Source organism: Notechis scutatus, chromosome 2 (genome assembly GCF_049901735.1).
Source record: "Notechis scutatus isolate UNSWTSFEM ecotype Mainland chromosome 2, rNotScu1.2, whole genome shotgun sequence".
NCBI lineage: Eukaryota > Metazoa > Chordata > Lepidosauria > Squamata > Elapidae > Notechis > Notechis scutatus.
The window spans coordinates 192,619,844-192,642,647 of NC_142010.1; the positions used below are offsets into that span (position 1 = coordinate 192,619,844).

The 22,804-nt window shown below is 37.9% G+C and overlaps 1 protein-coding gene and 2 non-coding genes across 8 annotated transcripts in view; 2 read left to right on the forward strand and 1 right to left on the reverse strand.

Moving 5' to 3' along the window:
- NFIB (nuclear factor I B) overlaps positions 1 to 22,804 on the forward strand; it is a 322,636-nt gene that overhangs the window by 29,243 nt on the left and 270,589 nt on the right. The gene's annotated exons all lie outside the window — the stretch shown is intronic.
- TRNAH-GUG (transfer RNA histidin (anticodon GUG)) lies at positions 7,303 to 7,374 on the forward strand. Its single transcript has one exon. It is a non-coding gene; the product is annotated as a tRNA-His (tRNA).
- On the reverse strand, positions 8,118 to 8,189 carry TRNAH-GUG (transfer RNA histidin (anticodon GUG)). The gene has a single exon. It is a non-coding gene; the product is annotated as a tRNA-His (tRNA).

Genomic DNA, 22,804 nt, shown 5'->3' on the forward strand with positions numbered 1-22,804 from the left:
TTCTTATGAGACAAGGTGAAATTTGGGATTCTTTAGGTTAGAAAAAAATGTTTAGGAAGACTATGATAGAGGTATATTATTTCGTGTATAGCAGAGAGAAAAAGGAAAAAGGTACTTTTCTCAAAACATGAATGGAAAAAGATTTAGAATAGAAAATATAAAACACTTCTTCACAGAATGCAACTTGGATAGCTTTGAAAAGAGATTGAATACTTTTATGGAAGGTTAGTCTATTAAGGGCTACAGGTCTTGAATGTCAATTTTATTTCAAGTTAGAGGTCCTTGATGCTCTCTGAGCTTGGTTGTTTTCTTGCAGATGTTTCATTACCCAAACTAGGCAACATTATCAGTACTACTAACTTTTGAATGCTAATTTATTTTTATTTACTTTTTATTTCATTTGATTTGTCAATCGCTTACAGGATAATAGGTATAAGTATAAACATGAGTAAGAATACAGGAAATAGGTACAAATAAATGGGGACAATAGGACAGGGATGGTAGGCATGATGGTGCACTTATGCACACCTCTTACAGACCTCTTAGGAATGGGGTGAGGTCAATAGTGGATAGTTTGAGGTTAAAGGAGTGGGAATTAGAGAATGTAACAACAGAGTCAGGTAGTGCATTCCAGGCATTGACCACTCTGTTGCTGAAGTCGTACTTTCTGCAATCAAGTTTGGAGCATTTTACATTGAGTTTGTATCTGTTGTGTGCTCTTGTATTGTTGCGGTTGAAGCTGAAGTAGTCATTGACTGGTAGGACATTGTAGCAGATAATTTTGTGTGTTACGCTTAAGTCCAACCATAGGCGGCATAGTTCAAGGTTGTCCAAGCCCAAAATTTCAAGCCTGGTGATATAGGGCCATGATGGTGAACCTATGGCACGTGTGCCACAGGTGGCACACAGAGCCATTTATGCCAGCATGCGAGCTGGAGGCAAACTTACCTCACTGCGCATGTGCACCCTCGCAGCTGATTTTCGGCTGGTTTGAGGCTTTTTTCGGCCTCCCAAAGGCTTGAGGAAGGCGTCTGCAGGCTTCTGCAAGCTTTGCAGGCTGAAAACTAGCCGTGTTTCGTCACTTCTGGTATTTTCAGAAAAACAGGAAGTGATGAAATGGGGCTAGTTTTCGGCCTGCAAAGCTTCCAGAAGCCTGCAGAAGCCTTCCTCAAGCCTTTGGGAGACTGAAAAAGGCCTCAAACCGGCCAAAAATCAGCTGTGAGGTGCAGTGCAGGTAAGGGGGCGGCAGGGTGGGTGGGTGGGGGATTGCACGTGCATGCGTAGAGGGCATGGGGGAGTGCACACACACACTTCTTGGTGCTGACACATGAGCGTGAGCGTGCAAGCGCACACACAATTTTGGCACAGGAGCCCAAAAAGGTTAGCCACCACTGACATAGGGTATTCTGTTGCGAGCAGAGGAGTGTAGTACTTGCACTGATGATGTTACCCAGTTTGGGTAATGAAACAACTGTAAGAATATAATCAAACTCAGAGACCAGCAAGGACCCCCCCCCCCATTTCAACTCTGAGCTACAAATATTCTCCTTTATTGGTTATTTCAAGTCTCAAGGCAGCGTGTCTCCACATTACAAAGAACAGGGGCAGAAGCCATGCAATATCTTCATCTCTTGCTTCCAAGCACCCCGTGTACATCACAGATTTTTATGTTCTCAAACATTTAAATTATGTGGGTATGTCCTTCTTTTTTAATGGACTGATATAACTCTTTTGGTTTCTTATATATGTATGTCTTTTAAAAAAAAAAAAATAGTTTAGCCAGTATATCATGCTTTAGTTTTGGTCCAAAACCACCAATATATATGCATTCAATTTAATGTCTTTTCACGTAATCAGAAGATACATTAGATCAGTGTTTCTTAACCTTGGCAATTTTAAGACAGGTGGACTTCAACTCCCAGAATTCTGTAGCCTGCTAAACTGGCTGGGAAATTCTGGTAGATGAAATCCACCTCCATTAAAGTTGCCAAAATTGAGAAACATTGCATTGGATTATTTATTAAAAGTCCTAAATCAGCAACCCTATTATATTTTGAAGTAGCTATTTATCTGCAGCAATTCATTTTTGAAGGGCCCTCGGAAAACTAAATGTGCTCTAGCTTTAAGAATATGTAAGAGTTACTTTACCTAAAGGCGGGGTTGGTTTTACTGTCTTATATCATTAATATATCAGATACCATACAAAATAAATGTTGCTAATGTGGCAATGGAATACGGCTCTATGTTGTTTTATATAATTCAATAAAATCTAATATTCCAAGATAAACGTTGTGTTGAGAAAGCAGGGTTTTCACGCTTTCATGCCCATCAAATATTTTGATCATTTTGCTGAGGATGTTTGAAAATATACATATTTCTAAGAGTAAGAGTTGATCAAGGTTACTACACATAATAGTTGAATGCTGCATAATGGATCCAATGTATTTAAAAGAAGCTCTCTGTAAATACAACTTGATGTAACATATATATTATTAATGGGCTTTTGAAAAGTGCTGTCAAAGCACCCGTGGTCTGATGACACAAAGGAAGAGTTTAAAAGCCATGACTCTTTGCTTCCTCTGTACTTAGTGATAGCAATAGTCCAACACTTATGCGGTATAACCAAGTCTTCTAGGCTGTCATTTAGTATCTTAAATGCTTCTATCCTCCTCCTCCTCCTCCTCCTCCTCCTCCTCCTCCTCCTCCTCATTCCTGCATTATGGCAGGATCCACTTGTTGGCAAAGCCATCTCCATTTGGCTCGATCCAGAGCAGCTTGAGGGATGACACCCACATATTTAATGTCACATTAATTTAAATCTAAATGTATATGCTTTTGACTTAAACAGGATTTATTCTCAATGATATTTGTTTCGTATATGCTCTTAAACTCTCCCAATCCATGATCCATTTGAGTACTTTGGACAGCAGTAGATATATTTCAAAAGTTATAAGCAGGATGGAAAATTTCTTAAAGTTAAATACTGTACATCTTTTTCTATTTATTGTGGTTTAAGTTTGTGACAGAAGCTAGCTACAGATGTAGGTTTAATTCATTTGTTTGCTGAATGTATAAGTCACCCTATAGCATAATGCAGATGTTACTAACCAGTGGTTGGATTCAATTTTTTTTACTAATGGTTCTGTGGGTGTGGCTTGGTGGGCGTGGCAGGGGAAGGATACTGTAAAATCTCCAGAGGTGGCATTTGCTGGTTCTCTGAACTGCTCAAAAGTTCCACTACCGGTTGTCCAGAACTGGTCAGAACCTGTTGAACACCACTCTGTTACTAACCACTTATTATATTAAGATGATCTCATGCTGCCATACCAGCCTATACTGTCAAAAGATGTTCCATGTTTTAAGACATTTGTATCTCCACTAGAGAAATGGATCATATCACAAGCTCTTCCAAATAACTTACTGAATCTTCCCTGGGGCTTCAAATGGGTTCTAGAATATATTCATAAGATGCTCATCCAAGGAGCTTATGTTTGGATGTGGCTTATTTGTTTGTTCAAATCCAATCCTCTGTGGCTCTATGGCTTCATCTGGATGCCAGAATTCTTAGCAATGGCTGTAACTGGTTGTAGAATTCTGAGAGTCCGAGTCCAGATATCTGGAAAATTGCCAAGGTTGGGAAACCCTGAACTAATGGCTCAAATTTCCTTTATCACATACAAAATATAAGATCGTCAGGAATCATGTACTCATGAGAAAATTTAAATGACTCAATGAATCTTTATGTCTTTTAAGCAATCATAATTGAGTAACTTTTATTACCCTATATATCAATTTTAAACCCAGGTTTCCCAAAAAGTTTAATTTTATTGGAAAAAGTATGCTGTAGTCTAGATCCTTTTGAAGGACACTTCCAAACATTGTCTCTGTGGTATATCACCACTACCCATACAATGTACTTTACTCTGGACTATAATTGTCTGGGGCAAACCCATTGTACAGGCCAACTGTTAGATTTGTACTGCTAGCTGGGATATCATGATATAACAGTTTTCAAAACAGCCCTTAATTGTTGGAGGCCTGTTTGAAACTTGCATGATTGATGCTGCACTAAATTAAATTGAAGGGTATTATTTGTTTTAATAAAATGGTATGGTTTCACTTCATTACAGTTGGCTATTATTGCAAATCAATTTTGTTATACCCCAAATCATCTCTGTTGGAATCTTTGTGAAACATTTAGCATGTTTCCTGGTTCAATTTGACATCTATTTTTGGTACGTCTTTATTTTACAATGGCCCATTTTCTTCACTGAAACATATGTAGAATTCTCATTAGCAAAACTGACACATTCCTATCAAAACTTCTAAAAGGGAAACAGTGATTGCTGTAATTGTGAAATGTGTGAGACTCATGTAGCATAATTAAAGAGTGCACTGTTATTATCTAGTCTCTATCTGTGAAGTGCTTCTCTGAGTTAAAACCATTTCTAGCTTTAAATAAAGCATCATTTGATATAAAGCAGCAAGAGAGCAGTTTCCTTCAATTCCCTACTTCTTAATTAGAACAGTTGCGTTGGTTGATCGTCTTTTTGCTACTGTTGTTAAAAAGATGTTTTAACAAGCAGTCTGTTTGATCAGCTGACACTACAATGCAATGCTGGCAGGCTGTTATGGTAAGCTGCACCCCAAGACTCTTTTTTGTGAAACCCCCCCCCCCCAATTGACCCCAATCTAAAATTTGAGGATGGACTTTTCTGACATTCTGAGCTTGAAACTTCATGGGAGATGGCTTAGGACCATGATGGCAAACCTATGGCACGCATGTCACAGGTGGCACACAGAGCCATTTGTGCAGGCATGCGAGCCCCGGACAAACTTACCTGCACTGTGCATGCACGCGCCTCCCAGCTGATTTTCGGCCCGTTTGAGGCTGTTTTCGCCCTCCTGGAGGCTTGAGAAAAGCCGCCGGGCCTTCTGGAAATACCGGAAGTGCCAAAACAGGTCCAATTTTTCGGCCTCCAAAGGCTGCAGAGGCTTCCCTCGAGCCTCTGGGAGGGTGAAAATGGCCTCCCACGGACTCCGGAGACTCTCCGGAGGCTAAAAGCAGGCACTTCTGGTATTTCTGGAAGGCCCATTTTTTTGGCCCCCTGAAGCTTCAGAGACTTCCCTTGAGCCTCTGGGAGGGCAAAAATGGCCTCAAACGGGCAAAAAAATCAGCTGGGAGGCATGCACATGCACAGTGCAGGTAAGGGGTCAGGGTGGGGGTGTTGCACGCACATGCGCAGGGAGGGTGGGGTGCATTGCATTGTGGGTGCTAGTGCACACACGCTTTTGGCACACCACAACTTAGGAACCTAGGTTTAAAAAAGGATCCAAAATGCCATTCACTGGATCCTTCAAATATAAAGGGACCCGTATCCCAATAGCTCACGTTTAGAAAAACAAAGTTGATCCAAAAAGATGTTTTCTGAACTCCTTCAGCTCTGAGGGTTCCTGGCGAGATCCTGTCAAATGTACAAAGGTGGACCTCAGATTGTCACTCAAAGTAGCTCAACATTTTGTGAAAGTTTAAAGTTGTTCTTCTCATAACTGGGAAGGAGGGTCCCCTACCCCCCCAAAAAAAAAACTAACCCCCCCCCCCCCCCCCCGCCCTTCTTTTCTGAATTGCTCCTCCAAGCTAAGGTTCTAAGGGCTGTCAGACTATGCTCACTGATCTCTAAGCGGTAATGTCATGTGATGCTATCACATGCTGGCCACACCCATGTCTGCTTTATATAGCAATCTCAGGCGACTCTTTAGGTTATTTTTAATGTCAAAAGACAATGCTGGCCTGACAATCATCGGATGGCTGGAAAAAATGACAAAACAGCATATAGATTTGAAACCAGAGATATTTTTATTGGGTATCTTACCTGAAGGATATAGTAAAGAATCGATATATCTGATTATAAATGTTTTAACAGCAGCTAGAATTGTATGTGCCAAAAATTGGAAAAGTGAAAAAATTCCGATAGAAGAGGAGGTGATTAAGAAAATAATGGAATGTGCAGAAATGAGTAAATTGACATTAGCAATTAGAAAGCAAGAAGACAAAGAATATTATAAAATTTGGGATTTATTTTATCAATGGCTAGATAAAAAATAGGGAAATAAAATATGTTATAATTTAAATATAACATGATAGTAATGATAAGGTAAGGTAATGATATGTTATAATTGATTATTACACATTAGGTCATGTAATAATTGAGATTTGCTAGAAAAGAATGGTGTGAATTTATAATTAAAGTCTGATAAGGTCTTAATAACAATATAATATAATAGGCATAGTTGATATATATGAATTATAATTTAAATGTAGAAGGGAAAGACTGCTGATATTGTACACAAAAGATATGTTCCAAATTTCACACTGTACAATGGAAAGATGGTTTTATTTGTTGTTTTATGTTTTTATTTGTTTGTTGTTAAAAAAATAAAAAATTGGGGGGGAGAACAAAAGGCTGGAACCAAATGATCATAACTTAATTTGCTTCCACTAAACCAAAATATTTGTAGCTCAGGGTTGAAATGAGGGGTCCTCCATGCTCTCTGAGCTTGGTTGTTTACTTGCAGTCATTTCATTACCCAAATTTGTTAACATTATCAGTACTCTCATTAATTCCTTATTTCTCCTGGGTTTTCCTCCAAATCCATTTTTATGTTTGCCCTTTTTATTTCATGCAAGGATTTTATTTATTTTTATATAACTGCCCACCTTGGGTGACACACACACAATTAATGGAACAAATACGAAATAACCCAAATAATTAAGAACAAAATGCTGTTTATAGGTGTAATAATATTTATTAACATGTTCACCTTGTAACCTATTATTTAAAATAGTTTTAGAATAGCCAACTTACTAATATTACACCTACTTACACCTACTTTTTCCTATTTAGAGTTGTTACTAAACAGTTAGTAAATAGGTTTTCCTCAGTCATCAATGTCATCAATGTTAATGTTTTCTTTTAAACTATAAAGTTGCAAAAGTTTGATATTTTTCTTAGGCTATACATGGGGTTAAACCTGTTCTTAGCATAACGCTCTGCATATTTTTGTGCTCCTGGGAAAGCCTTAACAATTTTGCTGCCTTCCTTATTGCTCATCGGTTCCCCTAAAAGAGAAAAAAAAACCAACAACAGGGAAACGGAGTCAATCTCATTTGAAGCTGAGGAGATATTCGAAGACAATATATTTGTATATACTTTCGCCAGTAGGTGGCGCTAAAAGCGTAGACGTCATCATTTAGCCTACATGAGAAAAAAAGCCATCGGGTTCCCAGCTCCAGCGTAGCTCGCCGTGATCGTATAGTGGTTAGTACTCTGCGTTGTGGCCGCAGCAACCTCGGTTCGAATCCGAGTCACGGCAAACGAGAAAGAGCAAGTTTTTAATTCTAAACCTTCCCTTATCTTGTTTAAGAGTTTCCTAATTTTAAAAAGTTATTTAAAAAAGCAAGGTTCAGAAACTGTTCCAGAGAATGTGATTAGGAGAAGGTGGAAACAACCCAATATCCTCTTCCTGCGGTACTTAAAGGTACTGTGTCATTATAAAATAGCCACAGTTTCAGCTCTGCAAATATTGAGTCGGATTATTGATTATTCACGTGTAAAATAATTGCTGATTTTAAAAAAAATATTTTACCATGTGCATTAGAAGGGTTTACTTCTAACATGACTATTAACTCCCAAGTGTTTCTGAAGAGATCAAAGGAGCCTATGAAACAAATAAAATAAACTTTTTTAAAAAAAATTACACGGTTTTTGCTTTCAATAGCTGGAGATAGTTTTCATGGTCCAATCACCTCACTCACAGGCAACTGGCACCTGATACATTTGCAATATTAGGGGTTGCCGGCTGTGGATGCTGGGCATTGGGGTCCAACCCAACTTCAAAAATGAGTCTTTCTATGGAAAGGCAGATGTGGGGAGCCATACAACATCTAGGCAGTACTCCATGTATCTAGTATGCAAAGCCAAAACGGTCTCGGCTAGCATTTTATTAGGCAGTTTAGAAAAACAAAGGCAGGAAAAAGAAATTTTATTTTTTAAAAAAAAGACAAGAAAAAAATTAAAGACTTCCCCCTTTAGTGTTTTTTTTTTGTTTGTTTGTTTTGCCGTGACTCGGATTCGAACCGAGGTTGCTGCGGCCACAACGCAGAGTACTAACCACTATACGATCACGGCAAGCTATTGGAGAAGTTGCTTACGTGTGATTGATTTGCATTCCCCTCTAGCAGAGCTGTGAGACTGCTGCCCACCAATGTCAATCAGTATGACTAAAGTATCTCCCAATTGTCCACTTATATTATTTTATTTCGTTTTTTAAATTACTTTCAATACTTTTATCTTACTATAAGGATTTTTTTTTTGCTGAGGTGCTAACACATATTACATTTCACACGAATGTTACTTTCTGTTATTATTTTTAATAAAATACATTAGATTACATAAGTGTGCCTATTGTCTCTGTCCTATTGTCCCCATTTATTCGTACCTATTTCCTGTATTCTTACTCATGTTTATACGTGTACCTATTATCTTGTAAGCGATTGACAAATCAAAAAATAAATAAACAAGTAAATAAATAAATAAATAAATAATTCTATAGGATATTCACTTCCCCTTTCAGTGGAAGTTTTGGAACAGGCGGGCTTTTAAATATTAATTCCATAACATCGGACATCTACAAATGGATTTTTTTTAAAAAAAACCAGAGACCACAGTGCAAATAAAAATAATTAAAGGAAGAACAGGGTCTTTCCTTTAGGCCTCAGAAACATTAAGAAATGTTCAATAAACTGAACAAGGAGAGATTCAACCTGGAAATAAGGATAAATTTTCTGACAGTGAGAACAATCAACCCTTTTGCCTTCGGAAGTTGTGGGAGCTTCATCACTGGAGGCTTTCAAGAAGAGACTGGTCTGCCATCTGTCAGAAATGGTGTAGATCTCCTGCTTGGCAGAGGGTTGGACTAGATGACTTACAAGGTCCCTTCCAACTCTGTTAATCTGTTAATCTTAATTTTCAACAGTTCAGGAAGGTTTCAAAGGCAAGATTCTAGTTTCTCAATCTGGGGGAGGCAAATTTACTGGTAAACTTACATTTCAACTGGCTAGAAAGTTAAATACAAAAAAAAAAAAAAGATAAATTCAAAACATGATCACATCGAGTATGCTTATCTGTGTAATAATTTTCTTCCCTGCCCAAATCAGAGAATGCCTGGACAAGTCTTGGACAGTTTTCTTGGCAAGGTATTTCAGAGTCTTTTTTGCCATTGCCTCCTTCCCAGAGCTGAGAGAAAGTGACTGGCCTAAGATCACCCAACTAGCTTTGTGCCTAAGATGGGACAAGAACTCACCGTCTCCCAATTTCTAGCCCATTAGTGAACCCCGTACCCAGTCACAAGAGGGGTTATTAAATCAAGTTTATCTGATAAACAGTAAAAAGGGGTTTCTGATAAGCCATTGGGATAATGAAGGGAACATTTGGGGAAGCACTGCTATAAACAATAGCAGTTTTCATTAGCACTTAAGTAGGTCTCTTTTTTAACACTGAAAATTGAAAAGGTGATAAACTTGAGAATATATTATGTGATGCATTATGTGATAAATCGGAGACTATATGATGCAAATATAATTCAAGGATCAAGCTGTATAAATAATGCAGTTCTCTCATTTTATATTATACCCAAATTAACTGCATCTCCAATATACATGAACTGGAAAGCCCCCAGACCTGATTTTGGGTTTTTTGTCTCTTGATTTTGGGGGAGGTGAAGGTGGAGGTGGGGTAGGGGCTCTCTTTTGATGATCGCCAAGATACAAAGAGTCTCTTTCTGCTGTTTAATGCAACTGGGAGTAGAGAGATATGAATCCCAATCCTTATTCTGCTCATTTTTGGTACATCAATTTTCTTACTTGAAAAATAAATAGCATGATTTCTTCATGACACTGGAAGTTGTCAGTGGAAAAATAAATCAGCTCAAAACTGGATTAGAGATGGCACATCCCTCAGCAACAGGCTGAGGATTAAAGCAGACAGCCATCCTACTCTGACTGGAACTCTTGTACTTTATACATGTATCTGATTCATATCACGGCTGGCCAAAATCACAGGCATCTGTTTCAAATTAAAAACGGTTAAGCCATCTTAAGTTAATCATACCTTGAAGAAACATTGTGGGGTAAGTGAATCAAACAAGCTTGGGTTTTGTTTGGCCTTATACGTTTTTCTTTGGAAACTTAAAACTCACATTTGAACAGTGCCGAGGGTTCTTTTCTCAATACATTTGAATAAAAATTGTAAGCGCCTTTAATAAAATAGGAGAAGTTTGAACTCGATCAAGGGTTATTCGATCCGGTTCGAAGAGTTCAAGATAATATGAGGATGTTTTATTGCTAGGTCAGATGAAGAGGTTTGGATTTAGCATTTTTATAGTGGGGTCCTTCAGCGGTTAAAGATGCTGAGCTGGGTTTGAGACCTGCACTCCGTGGAACGGGTGAGTTCCCGTTACTTGCCCCAGCTCTTGCCCACCTAGCAGTTCAAAAGCATGCAACTGCAAGTAGATTAATAGATGCCACTCTGGTGGGAAGGTAACAGCATTCCATGCATCTTTGGTGTATAGTCACTTTGGCCACAAGACCATAGAAATTTTGGACATCTCTGACTCCCTTGGCCAAGAAATGGAGATAGCCACCGTGCCCTATAGTTAAACATGACTGGCAGGGAAACCTTTATACTTCAGGTGAACCAATTTTGACATGGCTAGTTTTCTGACATCTATATTTCACAACACTGTACACTGTTAATGATCATGTGCATAAATGGCAGATTCAGAATATGTGTTTCAATCCCAATACAAGAATACTAGAAATCACAGACCCATAAGTTTTCCTCTGCTATTCTAAATGAGTGTGCACTGATTGTAGTATGAACACGATTGTTTTCATATGAAGAGAGAAAATATCAGATAAATAACTGACATGTATTGAAATAAAAGCAAGCAGCATCACCGCTGATTCTGCACCAAATATCCAATGGCCACACTACATCTTTGGGGTTGCAGTACAACTCTAGTTCACATTGTTACTACTTATTCTCCCTCTTTCTAAATTCATATTCCCATGATCTTCGACAGAGTGACTATGACCTAAAGACCATTAAGTTCTTGTCTACTTTAGACAAGAAGCAGCAATAACGAAATGTCTTAGAAGTTATTCCTATTTACAAGAAACCTAGAACCAGATAATAAATTAGATTAGCATTCTACTCATCAACAAGTCTGTAGGCCACAGGAATTCATGGAATATTTATTAAATATGGCAACAGAAGGAGAATCACTAGAAGTGTCCAACTAAATCATGTCTGCAAAATCTGGAGAATTGATATAGTGGCCAACTGACTGGAAAAACTTTATTTGTATATCAGTACTTAAGAAAGAAGAACTCATAGATTGTGCAAACTATCCCCCAATATTCTTAATTTCATCATCATCTTTTTTTAATGACCCCATAATCCCTTGCGGGGTGGAGTTTGGACTACTGAATGTTTGGACTACTAAGTGTTTACTGGCCGGGTGCCTTTCCTCTCGCCAATGTGGATTTATATTCAGCAGCTATATTCTCAACGTGCTCAGAGGGAGAAATATCTGCCTCTACCCTGATTGTGAGGCGAGAGCTCCACCTCTAGGCCACCATTTCATATGCTGGTAAAATAAATAATGCTTAGGATCATCTCACAGAAATTAGAGGCCTACAAGAAAGGGAAATACCAATGCTCAAGCTGATTTTAGAAGAAGAAAAAAAAGACAGTATTGGTGATACACTCTGGAGAATTAACACAGCCAAGGAATGCCCAAAAGAGGTCAATATATGCATCTTTGACTATAGAAAGGTCTTAAATTGTAGTGACCACATCAAGCTGTGGAATATTCATAAATGGATGGTGATCCCAGAACAGCTCATTATCCTCATGCAAAATTTAAATAGAGAACTAGAAGCCAGAGACCGCATTAAAATGGAATACGAGAATAACCTTGGAAGATGGGAGCAAGAGATGCTAAAGAACAACCAGATAGAAAGGGGACAAGCCCACATTTGAGTAATGGCAGAAACCTAGCAAGGATCCACCCTATCAGATGGTTAAAAAGAGACAGTGAGATATTTGTATTTTCAGATTCTGTTCATGTAGCCTCACAAAAAAGTAGAATTAGTTCATCTTGTGTTTCCTGTCTGGTCTATTTTGGAGACTGACACACACATAGAACATAGGCAAAGCAGTCTGGCTCCAAGTTGACAAAGGACTAAAGCAATATAGTCTCTCCATATTGATTCAATCTGCATGCTTAATGTATAACGAAGGAAGCTAGATTGGAAAAAGATGAGCATGGTTTTAAATTGGCAGAAGAAACATCAATAATGTGCACTAAGCCAGTAACACTAATCTGATATCTGAAAATGCAAATAATCCAGGCCTGAAAGTCAAGGAGCACAGTGCAAAGAAATGCAAATAAAATTCGATATAAAGAAAATCAACCTCAGGACAAAAGAAGTAGAAACCAGATTTGGAAATGGCAATGAAGATACTGAATGGATAGGTAGCTTCTACCTTTTAGGATCAATTATCAACTCTAAAGAAACCAGCAGTCAAGAAATGCACTATTGAGTAGCACTTGGTAGGCTAGCAGTGAAGACGTTGGAAAATATATTTAAATGTAATGATATGTTTCTACCTCCAAAAATCAGAATTGTGCAGGCAATTATTTTTCTTGTGACACTCTACGGATATGAATATCATACTGGTGGTTTCTCTTTTTTGAGGCAAACTTTTCTATCTGGGAAAGAGTTTTGTTTCAACCTAGGAACAAATCAGGTTCAGATGAATATTCAATCAGAATATTCTTAAGTTGATTGCATTCTGACAGAACAAAACTTGATCCAGTGATAGGAAAGAATAGGATTTCCATAGGCGTCCCTTGAGTAAATGGAGTAGCTGTCCAAGTAAACTGCTGTCAGCTTGCTAATTTGGAGGGGAAAAATCAAGCATAGAGCTTATTTTGAACACATATTTGAATTTTGTTTAACAAAAGCAAAACACCAAACTCAAGCACGCTAAACCAGAATAACCCTGGCCACTCCTTTTCAGTAGGCCTAATTGAAGTAAACACCTTGCAAATTCATCCAACACACAAGGATGCAAGAGAGCTAATCACTCTCTTCTTTCTGCTTTCCATTAAAGTGGGGTTGTCAAACTCGCCTCGTCACAGCGGCGTCACATGATGTAGTGCAACTTTTTTCCCCTTCACGAAACCTGGTGTATACGTGGCCAGCGTGTGACACATCCGGCCGTGGGCCATGAGTTTGACAGCCCTGCATTAAAGCAATTAGCATGCATAACACTTCAAGAGCAACACACATCATACAGGGGGTTCGCAATTTACAACCACAATTGGACCAGAATTTCTGTTGCTAAGCAATGAGTGAGTGGCACCTGATCTTATGTCCAATTTTTGGCCACAGTTAAGCGAATCACAGCATTTAAGTGAACTTATTCAGTCACTAAGCAAAACTAGCTTCTCCCATTGATTTTGCTTGTTGGAAACAGGTGGTGATCATGTGATCCGGGATTCTGCAATCATCATAAATAATGCCGGTTGCCAAGTGTCTGAATTTTAATTACACCACTTTGGGGATGCTGTGATAGTCATAAGTAAAAGAATGGATGGGGTATTTTTTCCCTCAGAACTGTTGTAACTTTGAACAATCACTAAATGAATGTTTATAAGTCAAGGACAACCTCTTTATCCAAAAAGAACAAGAAGTACAAACTACAGTATATTATTTTATTTTATTTTTGAAGGGTTTTCTCTTTTCTTTCTTTTTCTTTTCTTTTCAAAACAAGAGACCTTGCTAATGATATCAGATTTGGAGACCAAAATTGGAGAATATGCACCAATGGCAAAATGGATAGTATATATCTCCATAATAGGAGTTTAACCAAATTTAAGCAGGGTGGACTCTCCTACAGGCAGCACATTACACACCAAGGCAAACTTAGACATTTGAAAAGAAAAGTTTTGAGACCAATTAAAAATAACAGCTGAAAACAGTTAAACGGTAACTAGCAACAAACCTTAATGTTTAGTATAAAAGTATAAATATATAAATTGTGGTTAGTAGTTGATGGACACAAATGGAAGGGAAAGAGACAATATGTCATTTAAAAGTTTTCCCACAATGCTTTTTATTCACACTTTGTAGTAATTTTTTTTCCGTCATTTTCTTCTTTTAGTTTTATATTTCATTATCTTAATAATTAAAAACTTAAAAAAACCACTTAAAGACATATGAAAATCATGGCACCGCAAACCTCAATGACCACCGCAAACCCCAATACGAACAAACTATCCTACACCCAACAGAGCAACAAACTAAAAACAATCATGCAGAAAGACTCAAGAGAGCAAAATTAGATGGGGGGGGGGCTCAGTAACACAGGAGAATGACCACAAATCTATAAGATTTCAGAGCAACATACAGCCTCAAGAACTGTCCTTCTAAAACCTCCACAAAGCATCAAAGCACAAGCACATGCACAAAGTGTGCACCCATACCAAAGTTTAAGTAAATCAAAGAAACACCGTACAACTATTCTTTCCATTTCCAAGCCCTGCAGTATTAACAACACTTGCATGTATAACCCAGAACTGCACATATCTATATATTACAGTAGTGGTGGGATTCAAATTTTTTTACTACTGGTTCTGTGGGTGTGGCTTGGTGGGCATGACTGGGGAAGGATACTGTAAAATCTCCTGTCAGAAGTGGTATTTGCCGGTTCTCCAAACTACTCAAAATTTCCGCCACCAGTTCTTCAGAATTGGTCAGAACCTGCTGAATACCACCTCTGTAGTTGATACTCAACTGTTTTGAAACTCATCGAAGTTTTAATTTTAATTTTTAATCAATTAATTAATTAAAACAAAATCATTATACAAAGATCCCAATCTGGATGTCAACCATGGAAGCTATGGTATACCCGAATGTTTTGGATCTGAATAAGACAGTGAGCTATAAACAGCTATTAGATGAACAAGGGAAATTAAAATCTAAGCAGGAGTTGTGTCACAAGGAATACAAGTAGATTGATGGCCGTACTTACAGATACAATCTAGATATAACAAAGACATAGAACAGTACGGGATATATTTGGACCAATAAGAATTGGATAAAATCTTACAGGGGCCAGAGAGAAAAATGATTACCAAAATGTACAAGTATTTGTTAAGATATAAATTGGAAGAAGAAACTGTGAAGGAAACAATGATAACCTGAGCCAAAAACTTTGGACACCGTATCAATTTAGAAGATTGGGAAAACCTATGGAAAATAAATTATAAATTAATTATGTCAGCAACTTATAAGGAGAACTTATATAAAATGTTTTATTGATGGCACTTACCGCCAGCAAGACTTGCAAAAATGTGTCCTAATAATTTGGCAAGCTGTTGGAAATGTGGCTACAAGCAGGAAACCTACTACCATATGTGGTGGACCTGCCCAAAAGCAAAAAAAATATTGGCAGAAAATTAGAAATTGGCTGGAAGAAATTACAAAAGTTAAAATTGAATGGAAACCAGAGATATTTTTGTTAGGAATTTTAAAACAAAAAAATTAGTAACAAATTATTATATATTCTATTCCATATATTAACAGCAGCAAGGCTTGCCTTTGCCCAAAATTGGAAATGTGAAAATACTCCCCCAAGTTCATGATTATAAAGAAAACTTTGGAATGTGCAGAAATGGACAGGTTGTGAATGGAACTTAAAAACAAAGAGGAGTCAGAGTACTATGAGATCTGGAATTTTTGGTACAGTTGGTTGGAAGGTAGACATGAAAGGAACAAAATAAAGTCAAATAAAAAGGTATGACGGAAATTGGCAACATTACATGTAACTATGTTGGTAGTATATAATTAGATGCAATTTTGTGTTATATATTAATGTAATAGGTGTGAATGATTATTCTACAATAATTTGAGAGATGTCAGATTGATGAACACTGTCTTGCGATAAGTGGAATGTTTGGTTTTATTGTATTTATATAAATTTGTTTAATAAAGTATTTTTATATTTTTTTAAAAACACAGGGGAAATTAAAAAAAGAAAAAGAAACTCATCGAAGTTGCTACTCAACACATTTTGAAATGAAAATTTTGTCCTGGTACTCTACCGGTACAAGCTAGAATTTGTCCATGTCACTACTTTGTAACTCACTACATTATTCCCTGTGGGAAAAATTGGTATTCATCCTTTTTGATACTCATTGCATCTCCTGGATCCAATTAATGATGAGTACCGTGGGGGTACCACTGTCTGCAAAAAAATAAAAAGTGCATGACAATGCATGTGCAGCCCACAGTCTCACTCAGATTAATTCTGACATCCTTACTGCACAGCCTTTGGACACTGCAGCACCAGCCTTTGTCATTGTCTGCCTTGGGAGGAATTCCAGTCAAGAAGCAAACTCAGAAGTACTAACTGTAACTTTAATGTAAGGGTGAATTAACAGAAATTTTCAAGTCTGAAGGCACATCACCTTTACAGCTGAAGACACTAGTGAGGGTCTCTTCTGAGATGTTTGCCACACTTAGCTTCCTTCTGCAGGCTCAGCTGCCTCTTATCTGCCACTGTCTAAGTTGCAGCTCTTCCACCTGTTTCTCATGTACCATTATATCAAACCTTAATTGCTTAACTGCTCCTTTTTCTCAACTCTTGTTTTCCTCCTCATTCCGTGTAGTATCAACCAATATGATTAAGATTGGCTGCTAGACTGAGTAAGGTGAGGGGAAAATTCGACTCAACTCAACCACAAGCTAGGAACATAACCATATGCTTGAAAAGAACAGCTTAATGTTGAGATCCAGAATACTTATAACAGGTCAGGCTGTTTTCTTCCAAGGCTGAAAGAAAAGTGTTTCTTTTTTTTTTTCATCTAGGATCCTGGAAACAACAGGTTCTAGGTAGAACTTCTGCTTTGCTAGATTAATTCTGGATTTGGTGTATTTACAAAGTTAATCCATTTCTTCCATATGTAAATATTTCATGTATTGTTTAATGTGGGCATACCCCAAAAAATATTTCATAAGCTTTTTTTCACTAATTCTTCAGAGAAAAACTAGTTTGGGAAACAACAGAAATAGTTTTTTCTTTATTTTTTCTCTCTAGACCTTTTCCTCTTCAGACACAAATATTTAATAAACAGAATGTAAGCATGAATCTAACACTGGCATTACCTTTTTCTACCACAAGGAGAAGAAAAGTTGGCCTCAGGAAAAGTCCCATTTAATGATGGCTATTGCACATTGAAGCCACTAGGTGGCTCGCTCTACAAATGTTGGAGTATTGTACTGGCAGCTTTCAAACTACAGAATGAAACTGAGCATGCCCACCTATAGACTGTTACCAGCAGTTGCTTTCATAGCTTTTATCCTTCAGAAAATCTTTGTTTATGGACATCATCAAGCCAATAAAGATCTTCATTCATCATGATATCTAAAATACATTAGCAGTTTGCTCCTCAATAACATCTTTTGGATGCATCCTATCCATAGAATTTACATTGCTGATATTGTAGTAATTTCAGCTCTTCAAAGATCTTCTTTAATATTTTCAGTGTTATGATGTTTTATGTAATTTTGTAAGTTCCAGTACCAACTGACATTAAAAACAGGCTTTACCTCTTCTACTTGAATCTTTAGTTCCCTCTAGTGTCCAGCTTCTAGAATCTAGAATCATAAAGTCACTTATCTTTGTTAAGATTTATAATAGCCAAGGTAGCCAAAATAAATCTGGTTCCCAGGAGAAACTCTTTATTCTTTATAGTTAATTCCAAAATCTTACACTAAAAGTCAATATTCAGAATTTATCTGGATCCTTATTCCATTTATTCTCAGATATTCCATTATTCCATTATCCTTATTCCATTTATTCTTATTTAGCCTTTTGCTGTTTATTTACTTTGCTTTAAGTTCTTAAACTTATAATAAATGTTCCTTTTGTTCAGAGTTGAAGGTAAACTCATCTGGCATTTTTTCCAACTTGTCATTCCAAAGATCTCTAAAAAGTTTAAGATGATTAATAAGCAATTCCCTAAAGTGATTAAAGTGAAGTTTCATAAACATAGTGTCCTTTAAAAGGTTCTACTGCCAAATAACTTGGCTAATCCCTTCATCTTCTGGTGCTCAAATCGGTAAAAGACCATGTTCTGCACAGTGGTGGGCTACAACCGATTTAAAAATTGGTTTGGTGAGCCTAATGCATAGTTCGCACATGCGCGAAGCATTCAAAAACCTCCCATTTTAAGCTTAAAAACTTACCTTCTATGTCAAGCGCTGGTGAGTAAAACAGCTGAGGCATGGCAATCTGCTGTGCCGCGTGAATCAGTTGAGCTAAAAAAACGGAAATATAGAACAGGAAAGGTCAGGGGTGGGTGGGCGGGGTCAACTGCTCACTGGAACTACCAGTTCACTAGAACTGGTCCAAACCAATAGCAGCTCACCACTGGTTCTGCAGTTTTCTTGTGTCTGGAGCACATATGGGCAATCTCCTGTTTTCTCCTTCTCCTTATAAGTTTTTACCTCATGCAAAATTCTGGATGGCAGCTGGATAACAACAAAAAGATGCAGAGATCTCTAACTCTATGCTGACATTTAGTGCTCACCAGAATTTTGGCTACTGAGATCTAATAGAGCTAGCTGCTATCTGTTTTTTGTTAGATCAATTTGTAGAAATTAGATTAATGTCACATGATCCATAGTGAGTCCCATCTTTGGGTGCCAAATTGTTGGAAGAAATGTTCATCTGGGTTCAGTTCCAAGTGGAGAGAAAGACACTAGAAACATGGAGGCTGTTTGGAAAGATGACTTAATGGTGGACAGGACTGCATGGTTTGAAGTCCTGGAAAATTGAATACATGGAGAGAGAGAGAGAGAGAGAGAGACAGAGAGGAAGGGAGGGAGAGAGAGATACTCTCTCTTGGGCTTTGAATTTGCTTCCTGTTTCTGAGGCAAGGGCATGTATTCTGATTGGTTGTCAGACTCGCATGGGGTAACTGCAGGGGTAACTTTGTAGGCTATCTTGAGTCCCAAGCTTGGTTGAACCTTGCTGGGTGATGCAATCTTCCCAGGTGCCAAGTGATGAGATGGGTAGAAGGCTAATCCTATTATGTCCTGAGGGTGAAAATTTTTGTTTTGTCGATAAGCTGGCTCAGCCTTTTCTCATGTAGATAGGTTGGCATCAAAATATCTGCTGGGGGGCCAGGGAGCTGAGGTTCTATGTCATTAGAAACATGTTTCTCCTTTAGGGAAAATATAATATCCTGCCTTTTTAATATTTTCTAGAATATGTCATTCTTCTAGGAGAAGGGTGGGTGCTAACTTTCTATAAATGCTTATTTTATTTTAAAATATATATTATACTTGGAATTTTCTGGGGCAGGAAATATCTCTTTTGCAAGGCACTTGAAATCAAAGAACACAGTATACCTCTTATAGCAGAGATTTCTCACCTTGAAATATTTTATCAAATATAATTAATTAATGGGTATTTTCATTCTAGCAACCTTTATTTGCTTTTTATAACAGAGTGCACAGTACTTCCAAATTCTTATCTAATTGCTTGCTGCTAAAGACCGAGCACATTTTCACCATCGTACAGTACATCTCCCAAGCTAAACAACTACAACAGCTTTGTGACAGTCATCACCACCCAAGTGGTAACTAATGTTCAAGTAGAGCTTCCACTTGAAGTGAAAGTCAAGACATAATTTATTTTGAGTGTTTCTATAGCACCTCATACTGCTGCCCCAATTAAAAGGGAGACAGAGCATGCATGTGTATGTGATATGCAACACTCAAAGTTCCATGGTGTTTTCTCAAAATAATAAAATTCCTGTAAAAATAAGAAAATCACTTGTCACAAATAATCTTGCTGGTCTCTTTGTAGCAAAATTCTACACTATTGTTACATCTCTAATTTTCCAACAGTGTTACAGGATGCTTAGAAATAATAATTGCATTTTTTCCCCCTTACATCTCCACAACGTGAGAAACATGGTCTCCAACACCACCAACTTTTGCTGCCCTGTCACAACGACACTTATCTTCTAATGGAATCTTGTATGTTTGTACTTTCAGCAATAACATGATACCTGCCAGCTGTAGCACGTTATTGCTCATGCTCAGTGCTAGAAAACTTTGCTCAAAAACCTTGACTGTCTGCCAGAAGACAGTATTGCTTCCATGTGATGCTTAAAAACACAAGAAATGTGAGGGTTACAGAAAGAGATTGTTGCTGCCTGCAACACAACCTTTCTTTGGCTGCCCCAAAGGTTGAGTATAAAGTTACATGATGGTCCTATGGTCTCCAATTATTTTCCTTTAGCAACTATTTCTGCATAAATTTATGAATTTATATTCTTAGGAATAGAGGGGAATATAATTAATTTTATAATCATATGGCAACAGAAGAGATTAGCTCAAAGAAAATAAGATTTACCTCATATATGCCTACTACAGGTATTTTATAATTTATTTAGAACAGTGTTAGCTGGGGAATTCTGGGAATTGATGATGTCCATGCCTCTTATTGTTGCCAAATTTGATGTAGACCAGGTTCAATCAAGATTCAGGACTGGGCATAAAATGGAACTGACATTGTTCTGGAACAATGGAACTGGAACTGTTGGATAAGCTTTGTTACAACCGACATAGGAATAAGGGTATCCCTAATTGACCTACTTGAGTTCTCAGTGGTCTTTGTTATTCAGCTCTGGTACCTTCTGTCCACAAGCAATGGTCATTGGGAGGCAACTGTTTCTCAGAAGTTCTACCAGACTAGTAGTTTCAGATAAAGTGATTGAGGAAGAGAAGTCAATCCTATAAATGGAGTGTCTCAGAAATTAGTTCTCTTGCTTGATGGTTAAATGTATACAGTGTGTTATGTGCATGAGTGTCTGTGTATATATATTCATCTACGGTGACCAAGCATAAATGTGTACTCTAATGCCTAATTTAATATTTAACTAAATTTATACCACTTTGTTTATAATGCAAAAATGCTTTGCTGCTCATATCTTCCTCATCCCACGTCTCCTTATCTACAGGCTTAAAAAAGGCTAACAGCTTCCCCCTCTGAATGCTGTCTTACCCAGAGTTCCAGCATCTGAATCATGTGCCGTTTTCTAGAATTTAGGACCGAGTTTTCTTTTTGATGGAATTTTTGGTAGGTTCTTCTTCTTCTGCTTCAGCTGACTTAGGTTCTTCTCCCTGGTTGTGGATCTTCTGGCTTCTGGTTCTGCCAGCTGATGTTTCATCTGCTCCACACTTTGAGCCGGTGCCTCTCCCTCCAAGAGGGCATCTTCTGCCAAACCTAGAAGAACCTTTTCCTTTCTTCACTCCACCCCCTGTGGCTTCTCTTGTCATTCTTTCTTTTGAAACCTATCTGCAAGCTTGCAAATGATACTTTAGGACTTTTAAATGTTGGCCTCTTTCTTGCCAAGCACCCACATGCCTAAACTGAGTAACTGTCAATCAGATCAGTGCAGGGGTGTGGGGGGGGAAAGCTTGACAGTCCCAGTTAACATTTCTCAAATTCAGGTAAGTTCTTCCTTCCACAATGCATGGCGGTCAGGGGTGGGATTCTACCGGTTCAGCCTGGTTTGGGCGAACCAGCATGTCCAAAGATCAGCTGTGAGCGAACCCGTTCGCTCTGATGATCAGCTGTTGGGCCCACTGCCCCAGCTCCGGTCTGTGCCTTATTTCCGGGTTTTCCAGCTCAGCTGATTCACGTAGCACATTAGATTGTCACATGTCAGCTGTTTTATACACAGGGCTTGCAGCAAAAGGTGAGTTGTAAATGCTGAACGCGCGCACACATGTGAATCACGCACTCACCAAACCGGTTGTTACACTGGTTGAATCCCACCTCTGATGGTAGTGTATTACAGCGGTAATAGATACGGATAGTGAATGCTTCTGGGGGATAGTTTATAAAGCAATCAAAGCTATAAGGCAAAATCGCACCAGAGACTTCAAAAGTGAAGCACTAACAGTGATTGATACCATCTGATTCAAAATTGAGCTGAAATGAATTGATAATACAGTTTGGAATCAGACGATTGGAAAGCGCAATCTGGAGAAAAGGAGAATCGATGACACACTTACCTGATGAGGCTAAACACGGGGAATGATTGTTTTATTTATGTCTGTGAGGAAGATTAAGCAATAATCACACCCTTCAGATAGGCCTCAATCAGCAAACTGAAGTTATGAATAATTATAATAATTATAATTATAATAATGTAAGAATAAAAAAATACAAATATCATTAAATTCTAGGAAGAGCCTTATGCCTTATTAAGAAAGAACAGTAGAATATCAAGGTAATACTCGTGCGCTGTGATTAGTCTCTGTGTGTACATGCTAAGCCTTTCAATTCTCTATAATGTAAAAAGAAATGACATGTTACATTTTAAAGCAATTTCCATGTTCAAATATCTGTTTTACTGATGGTCATTTTGGGTGCCTGTAGTGGAAGAGCCCAATATGGGTATCATTTAGTCTTAATCTCATAGCTTCAGGAACTATACTGGCCAATTTTTTTAGACTCTACCACATGGGTGCCTAACCATGAAAACTTTAAGAGCTGTGGACTTTAAGTCCCAGAATTCCCCAGCCAGCATGGCTGGCTAAAGAATTCTGGGAATTGAAGTCCAACAGTTGGACACCTCTGCCTTAAAC